Source organism: Canis lupus, chromosome 10, assembly GCF_003254725.2.
Source record: "Canis lupus dingo isolate Sandy chromosome 10, ASM325472v2, whole genome shotgun sequence".
Taxonomy (NCBI): domain Eukaryota; kingdom Metazoa; phylum Chordata; class Mammalia; order Carnivora; family Canidae; genus Canis; species Canis lupus.
Genome location: NC_064252.1, coordinates 3,328,059 through 3,334,987, shown reverse-complemented (window position 1 = coordinate 3,334,987; position 6,929 = coordinate 3,328,059). Strand labels below are relative to the sequence as shown.

The following is a 6,929-nucleotide window of genomic DNA, read 5'->3' as shown; positions in this document are numbered from 1 at the left end:
TAGGTTTAGAAAGGGGGAGCAGAATGGGGGAGCAGCCCATGTAGGCAACTGTATGGATCATGGAGTCGGAACAACAGCGTAAAGCCATATTTGGAGGGACACGGCATGGATGTTATTTGTACTCATCCCCACAAGAAATTCTGGGAGGTGAGAGTGGAGATTGGGAGATCTCAAACAAAGAAGCAAATGAAATAATGAAGTTTATCTTCGAACACGTTCACTTTGCCACAGTGTAAAGGACAGGTTATTGAGGGCAAACTGGAGTGGAGAACGTCTTCTAAAAAGGTTACTGAGATTACTTACACCAAAGCTGATAAAAACCAAAACAGAGCTGAGGCTAGGGCAATAGGGTGGAGTACAAGGATTTGGCAAAGACTTGAGAAATATAGTGAGTATTAGAAAGGGTCAATAAAGACTCCATGTTCCTCAACATCAACAGCCTAACAGATAGATGGCGGTGACACTGGCCAAGGTAAGAGAGTCCAAAGAACATTCCTCAAGCAGAGGCTAAAGGAAACCACACATATCAAGTAAAATAATGCCAACATAAGAAATTCTCTCTCTATATTTTTTGTTACACACTTAGACAATTGATTATTTCACAGAAAAGTTAAAGCCGTATGTGTGACTTGCTGACAATTCGTGCATCTGTTTTTCAGCTTTCAAAGAAGTTCAGCTGCAAATGATGTGAGCCATTCTCTAGCTCACTTACCACATCACATAAACCAGGAGTTGCACAGCCAGGAGAGTTCTGGGAAATATGGACCTAAAGGAAGTCCTCCTCCTTCCTTCTTCCTCTTCCCCCTTTGTCTGTCTAAGGCATGAACATTGATCAGACATTTACAGCAGCAACTGGCAGGGTCTTATTCGTTGTGGTGTGAGGATGATTGCTGTGCTCCTCCAACAAAAGCAAAATGGCAGCATTTAAATGAACTGACACATCAGATCTCTTCAGCTGTTCTTTAAAGTAATACATTAATCAGGGGATAAACAAGGTATTGTCACCCTGACAAAATTCTAGAAGGACTGCATCAGAGAAATCTCCTGAAATTACTCCTATCGAATACAAACCGGGGCCTGACATTTTCCAAAAAGGACAATATGTCTCAGAAATTTTCCGCTGCTTCTTTTCTAATCTTTCTAAAGAAGGAATTGATTAGTGGTCTGATTCTACAGAATACGGTGAGTCTCGTCCAACATATTTACCGCTTATACGTTGAATTACTACCCAATATGAGTGTAGTGCAAACGAAATATTAAAAAGCTTCTGTTTATTCTTAGCTTGAGATGAACAAAAATTTGTTACCAAACGAAAATACAGTTTTTGCTTGAGAAAAACCAACACTACTTTGGGATAATCTCATGACCTATTTCAACACATGAAATGGTTGCTTTTGAGTGTGTTTTCAAATGCCACAATTAATGTAAATCTTAAATAATTTACGAAGTACACAAAATACAATGATATACTCTGAAGGTATGTATAGATTATATACAAATAGATCAATATTTGTTTCCACAAGAAATTCCTGTGCCCTTTTTTTACTTAGCTCCCTTATTTATTGAAAAGGTGAAGTTTTCCTTTATTTCCTTGATTTTTATCAAAGCACTATCAGAAGACTTTCCTATTAGATACTTTCCTATTAGATATTAGACTTTCCTATTAGATACTTTCCTATTAGATTGGTGGTAACATAAAATAGTGACTTATTAATGATCTTCAATATATGGGGGCTAAAATCCCATAGTTTGTTATCAACTCGATAGACAAGAATAGAGTAGATCTTAAATATTTGCACCACAAAAAAGAAATGGTAATTATTTGGCAGGATGTAGGTGTTAGCTAGTTGCTGTGGTGGTAACCATTTTGCAATACCTAAGTGTATCAAATCAACATGTTACACACCTTAAACTTAATACCACGTTATTTGACAGTTATGCTTCAATGAAGCTGAGGGAAAAAATAGAATAAAAGGTAGATGAAAACCATGTGGAGTAGATATATGATTGACTCTATTTTACAGCAGATAATTTTTAAGATAATTATGGTAATCTCATCACCTTTGCCAGAAATTGCTTCGGGTCCAATTTTTTTTTAATGATCCACAAAACCTGCTAAGATGTGGAAATGTGTTTCTTGTTCTTCTTCTTTTTTTTTTTTTTAATATGGAATGATTCATGGATTTGCATGTCATCTTTGCATAGGGGCCATGCTAATCTCTGTCTTGTTCCAATTTTACTGTAGCGCTGCTAAGGGAGAACAATGTATCTTGTTCTTAAAAGAGATATATAAGAAAAGAGAATCTCTCATCCTTATCATCTCTGATATGTGAAAAGTGCCACCTTCCTACCAACGTAATGATAGATGCCATTAAGGAAGGCAAGAGGGGAAAAAAGGAAGAAAAATAAAACTTGAGTCTCTGATACCATTCTTGAATCGCTAAATCAACCAACACTAGAATCTATTCTAACTCTTACTGTCATGTGAAGTAACTGTACATCCTATTGAAGGTCTTTGTCACCGGAGTTTGCTATTTCTTATAGCCAAAAACATACTAACCAGCATGTGAAGCAGTATGTGGAAGTATTAAACAATCTAGAGAGGAGAAGCCAAGTGGGAACACCGAAGCTGTTTCCAAAAAGATAGATTTAGTGCATGATTTTGTAATTTATAGAAGTCACAAGAAGATGAAACTCAGCTGAATAGAAACCTTGTTAGAGCTGTCTGAAAAGGCATATCTGCCCTAGGAAGTAGTAAATTCCCTCTCACCTGAGATTAGCTAACCATCTCTTAGTTATGCTGCAAATTAGAGAAGTTAGACTATATACCTCATGAGTCATTCCAATGCCAGGATTTCTTTGTTACTGTGAAAACTGAAAGAAAGAGTTCCCAAGGGGATGCAAAATCTAGTCCTAAAGCTTAACTGTAAAACAATCTTGCTTTTGTTGTCTATACGGGAACTGCCCTTATATTTTCAGTTCTCTAAACTAAGCATTTGTTGCATCTTTGCAAAGTTTCTAGATAGTGCTAGTGAGAATAAAAAGACTACAGAATTACTATATTAAAGAGTTTAATTCCTAACTAGGATGTATTTTCATTCAGTGAAAAATAAATTCTGGGATACACATTGACTGTCAAAGTTTATGACGGAACTAATAAAGGATATGGTTATAACAGCAAGTAGGGAAATTAATATGAGCTAAAATAGTTGACCTCGAGCTTGACTTTAAGAGTGGATGAAAATTTACCAATGCTGATCTTAATAACATTGCATAGGTGTTATAAAGAGTGCTTTAAAAATGGAGTCAAATGGATACCATAGCATTTTGAGTTAGAGCTAATTATGCAATTGTCAATAATAATAGCTCTCACTATATGTAAGTATTAAATAAAATGTTAGAACTAGGTCAGGATTAAAAATAAGACACAAATTGAATTTGCCTTTGTCATGTTTGAGAAAAATCTATTTTTAATAACAGGGACAGAACTCGTACCATTAGGAGGCACCTGGGTGGCCCAGTGGTTGAGTGTCCGCCTTTGGCTCAGGTCTTGATCTGGAGGTCCTGGGATCGAGTCTCGGCATCAGGCTCCCTACAGGGAGCCCACTTCTTCCTCTGCCTGTATCTCTGCCTCTCTCTCTCTTATGAATAAATAAAATCTTTTAAAAAAAGAACTCATACCATTATCTAAATAATGAAATTAGGAACTGTTAGTTATTTTACAACACTTTTTTCCTGTTGATGTTATTTGGGAGAAATAACATTTCCAGCAATGTTCCTTCTTTTTTTACCTTTTCTACCACATTATTTGTGGTTTACAAAGACCTTGACTATTCACTGTGACTATTTTATAATCCCACACTCTTCTATTGTACCTCACCCTCTTTGCACTGGGCATAAAAAAGCTGAACACTACAAAAGTTCTTACAAACAACAGCAGCAACAATGGTTTTTAGGACTGTTGGAGAGTATATCAAAATTAACCAGGAGAGTACAGTGAAGGGATTCAATAAATTAAACCGGTAATAGGAGAACTACACAGAAACTCCAGCAGGAGTTGTTTATCTAGCTTCAAATCTAATAAATCACATTAATTTAAAAGACAGATATTCTGGTTTTTATTGATATAAGCTTTCTGATTTTCCTGCTGTCAGGTACATTAGTCCACTTACCATGTGCAGAGTTCTTAAGAGGGAATAAATGGAGAAAGTATAGCACAAAAAGGCAGAAAGAAAAAGGTAGGGCCAATCCTAATCATGCAGGGTTACTAATAATTCTATAAATCATCCGATCCAACATGACCTCCTGCTGTTACTAGCAGAAATCATGCTCTCATTTGCATTCTAAGAAATTTTCTGTCTTACAAGTAGTGAGAGAAAGATGAGTTCAGCTAAGAGTTCATTATTTTTCCCACAGCCCTCCCTTCATACATGGGTTTTGGTAAAAGAAAGCATTTGCAAAACATGTTCTGAGTATGCTGTGCTCCTTTTGCCTTCCATGCAACAGAATTGATTTCAAACCATTCATTTAAATTTAAGTTTTAGTTAGTGAACATACAATATAGTATTAGTTTCTAGAGAATTCAGTTATTCATCACTTACGTACAACACCAACAAGAGTTGCCCTCCTTAATACCCATCATTCGTCTAGCCCATTTCTCATCCACCTTCCTCCAACAACCCTCAGTTTGTTCTCTATCATTAAGAGCCTCTTTTTAAAAAAAAAAAAAATTTACTTATTTAAGAGACAGAGATAGCAACAAAGAGCACAAGCTGGGAGGGGAGGGGGAAGAGGGAGAAGCAGACTCCCTGCTGAGCAGGGCTTCATCTCACGACCCTGGGATCATGATGTGAGCCAAGGGCAGATGCCCAACCAACTGAGCCACCCAGCCACCCAAGAGCCTCCTATGGCTTGTTTCCCTCTCCTTTTTTTTCTTTTCCTCCTTCCCCTACGTTCATGTGTTTTCTTTCTTAAATTCCACATATGAGTGAGATCATATGGTATTTGTCTTTGACTTATTTCACTTAACATAATACACTCTAGCTCCATCAACATCATTGCAAATGACAAAGTTTCATTTTTTCTTGATGGCTGAGTAATACTCCATTGTATATATACCACATCTTCTTTATCCCTTCAGCAGTTGATGGACATTTGGGCTCTTTCCTTAGTTTGGCTATTGCTGGCAATGCTGCTATAAACATCGGGGATGCACGTACACCTTCAAATCTGTATCTTTGTGTCCTTTAGGCAAATACCTAATAGTGCAATTGCTCTATTTTTAACTTTTTGAGGACCCTCTGTACCATCCTCCAGAATGGCTGCACCAGTTTGCATCCTCACCAACAGTGCAAGAGGGCTCCCCTTTCTCCACATCTTCGCCAACAGCCCTTGTTTTTCGTTTTGTTAATCTTACCCATTCTGACAGGTGTGAGATGGTATTTCATCGTGGTTTTGATTTGTATTTGCCTGGTGATGAGTGATGTTGAGCATCTTTTCATGTGTCGGTTGGCCACCTGGATGTCTTCTTTGGAAAAGTATCTATTCATGTCTTCTACCATTTCTTAATTGGATTGTTTGTTTTTAGGGGGGTGAGTTTGATAAGTTCTTTGTAGATTTTCGAAACTAATCCTTTATCAGATATGTTATTTGGAAATATCATCTCTCATTCCAAAGGCTGCCTTTCAATTTTGTTGATTGTTTCCTTCACTGTGCAGAAGCTTTTTATCTTGACGAAGCCCCAATAGTTCATTTTTGCTTGTTTCCCTTGCCGCTGGCGATGCAACTAGTAAAAAGTTGCTATGGCCACGGTGAAAGAGGTTTCTGCCTTTGTTTCCTTCTAGGATTTTAATGGTTTCTTGTCTCACATTCAGGTCTTTCATCCATCTTGAATTCATTTTTGTGCATGGTGTGAGAAATGGTCCAGTTTCATTCTTCTGCATGTGGCTGTCCAGTTTTCCCAACACCATTTGTTGAAGAGACTGTCTTTTTTCCATTGGATATTCTTTCCTGCTTTGTTGAAGATTAATTGAACATAGAGTTGTGCGTCCAGCTCTGGGTTCTCTATTCCATTGATCTGTGTCTGTTTTTGTGCCAGTACCACACTGTCTTAATGACTACAGCTGCATAATATAGCTTGAAATCTGGACTCATGATGCCTTCAGTTGTTTTTCTTTCTAAGAATTGATTTGGCCATTCAGGGTCTTTTGTGTTTCCATACAAATTTTAGGACTCTGTTCTGGCTCTGTGAAAAATATTTGTTCTTCCAATCCATGAGCATGGAATACTTTTCCATTTCTTTATATCCTCTTCAATTACTTTCATAAGTGATCTTTAATTTTCAGAGTACAGATAGCTCTCTTATCTCTTTAGTCAGCAAACCATTCCATTTTTAACATAAAATCACATCCCAAGAGGATGGACCTACTGCCCTAAAATCAAAATATCTGTTCCTTTCTCCATTGTGTATTCTTGGCACCCTTGCCAGAGATTAGCTGACTCTGTATGTGTGGGATTATTTTGGGGCTCTTGATTCTGTTCCATTGGTCTATGTGCCTGTTTTTAATGCCAGTACATACTGGTTTGACTACTATAATATAATTGAAGAGAAACTTCTAAAAGTAAACTTGCTGGTCAAAGGATATGGATATCTATTGTGAATTCCAAAAGTGTTGTGTTAATTGACCTCCCACTAAAATCACCTGCAACTTCTGTTTCTCAACACTTTTGTAAACATTTAGTAAATTTTCCTTAACTTTTGCTATTTTGATAGGTTAAAAAAATGGTTCCTCATTTTTATTTGCATTTCTTTAATATTAAAAATGTTTAAGTAACATAATTTATTTACTGTCAATTCATATTTTTTTATTCTGGAATCCAACTATATGAATTATTTAATTTCCCTTGGTTATTTTAAGAAATTTTATATT

The 6,929-nt window shown here is 36.7% G+C and overlaps 1 non-coding gene across 1 annotated transcript; it reads right to left on the bottom strand.

Moving 5' to 3' along the window:
* Positions 1-2,160: 2,160 nt before the first annotated feature.
* LOC112678059 (U6 spliceosomal RNA) lies at positions 2,161-2,263 on the bottom strand. The gene has a single exon (XR_003147351.1). It is a non-coding gene; the product is annotated as a U6 spliceosomal RNA (small nuclear RNA).
* Between the last annotated feature and the right edge of the window lie 4,666 nt (positions 2,264-6,929).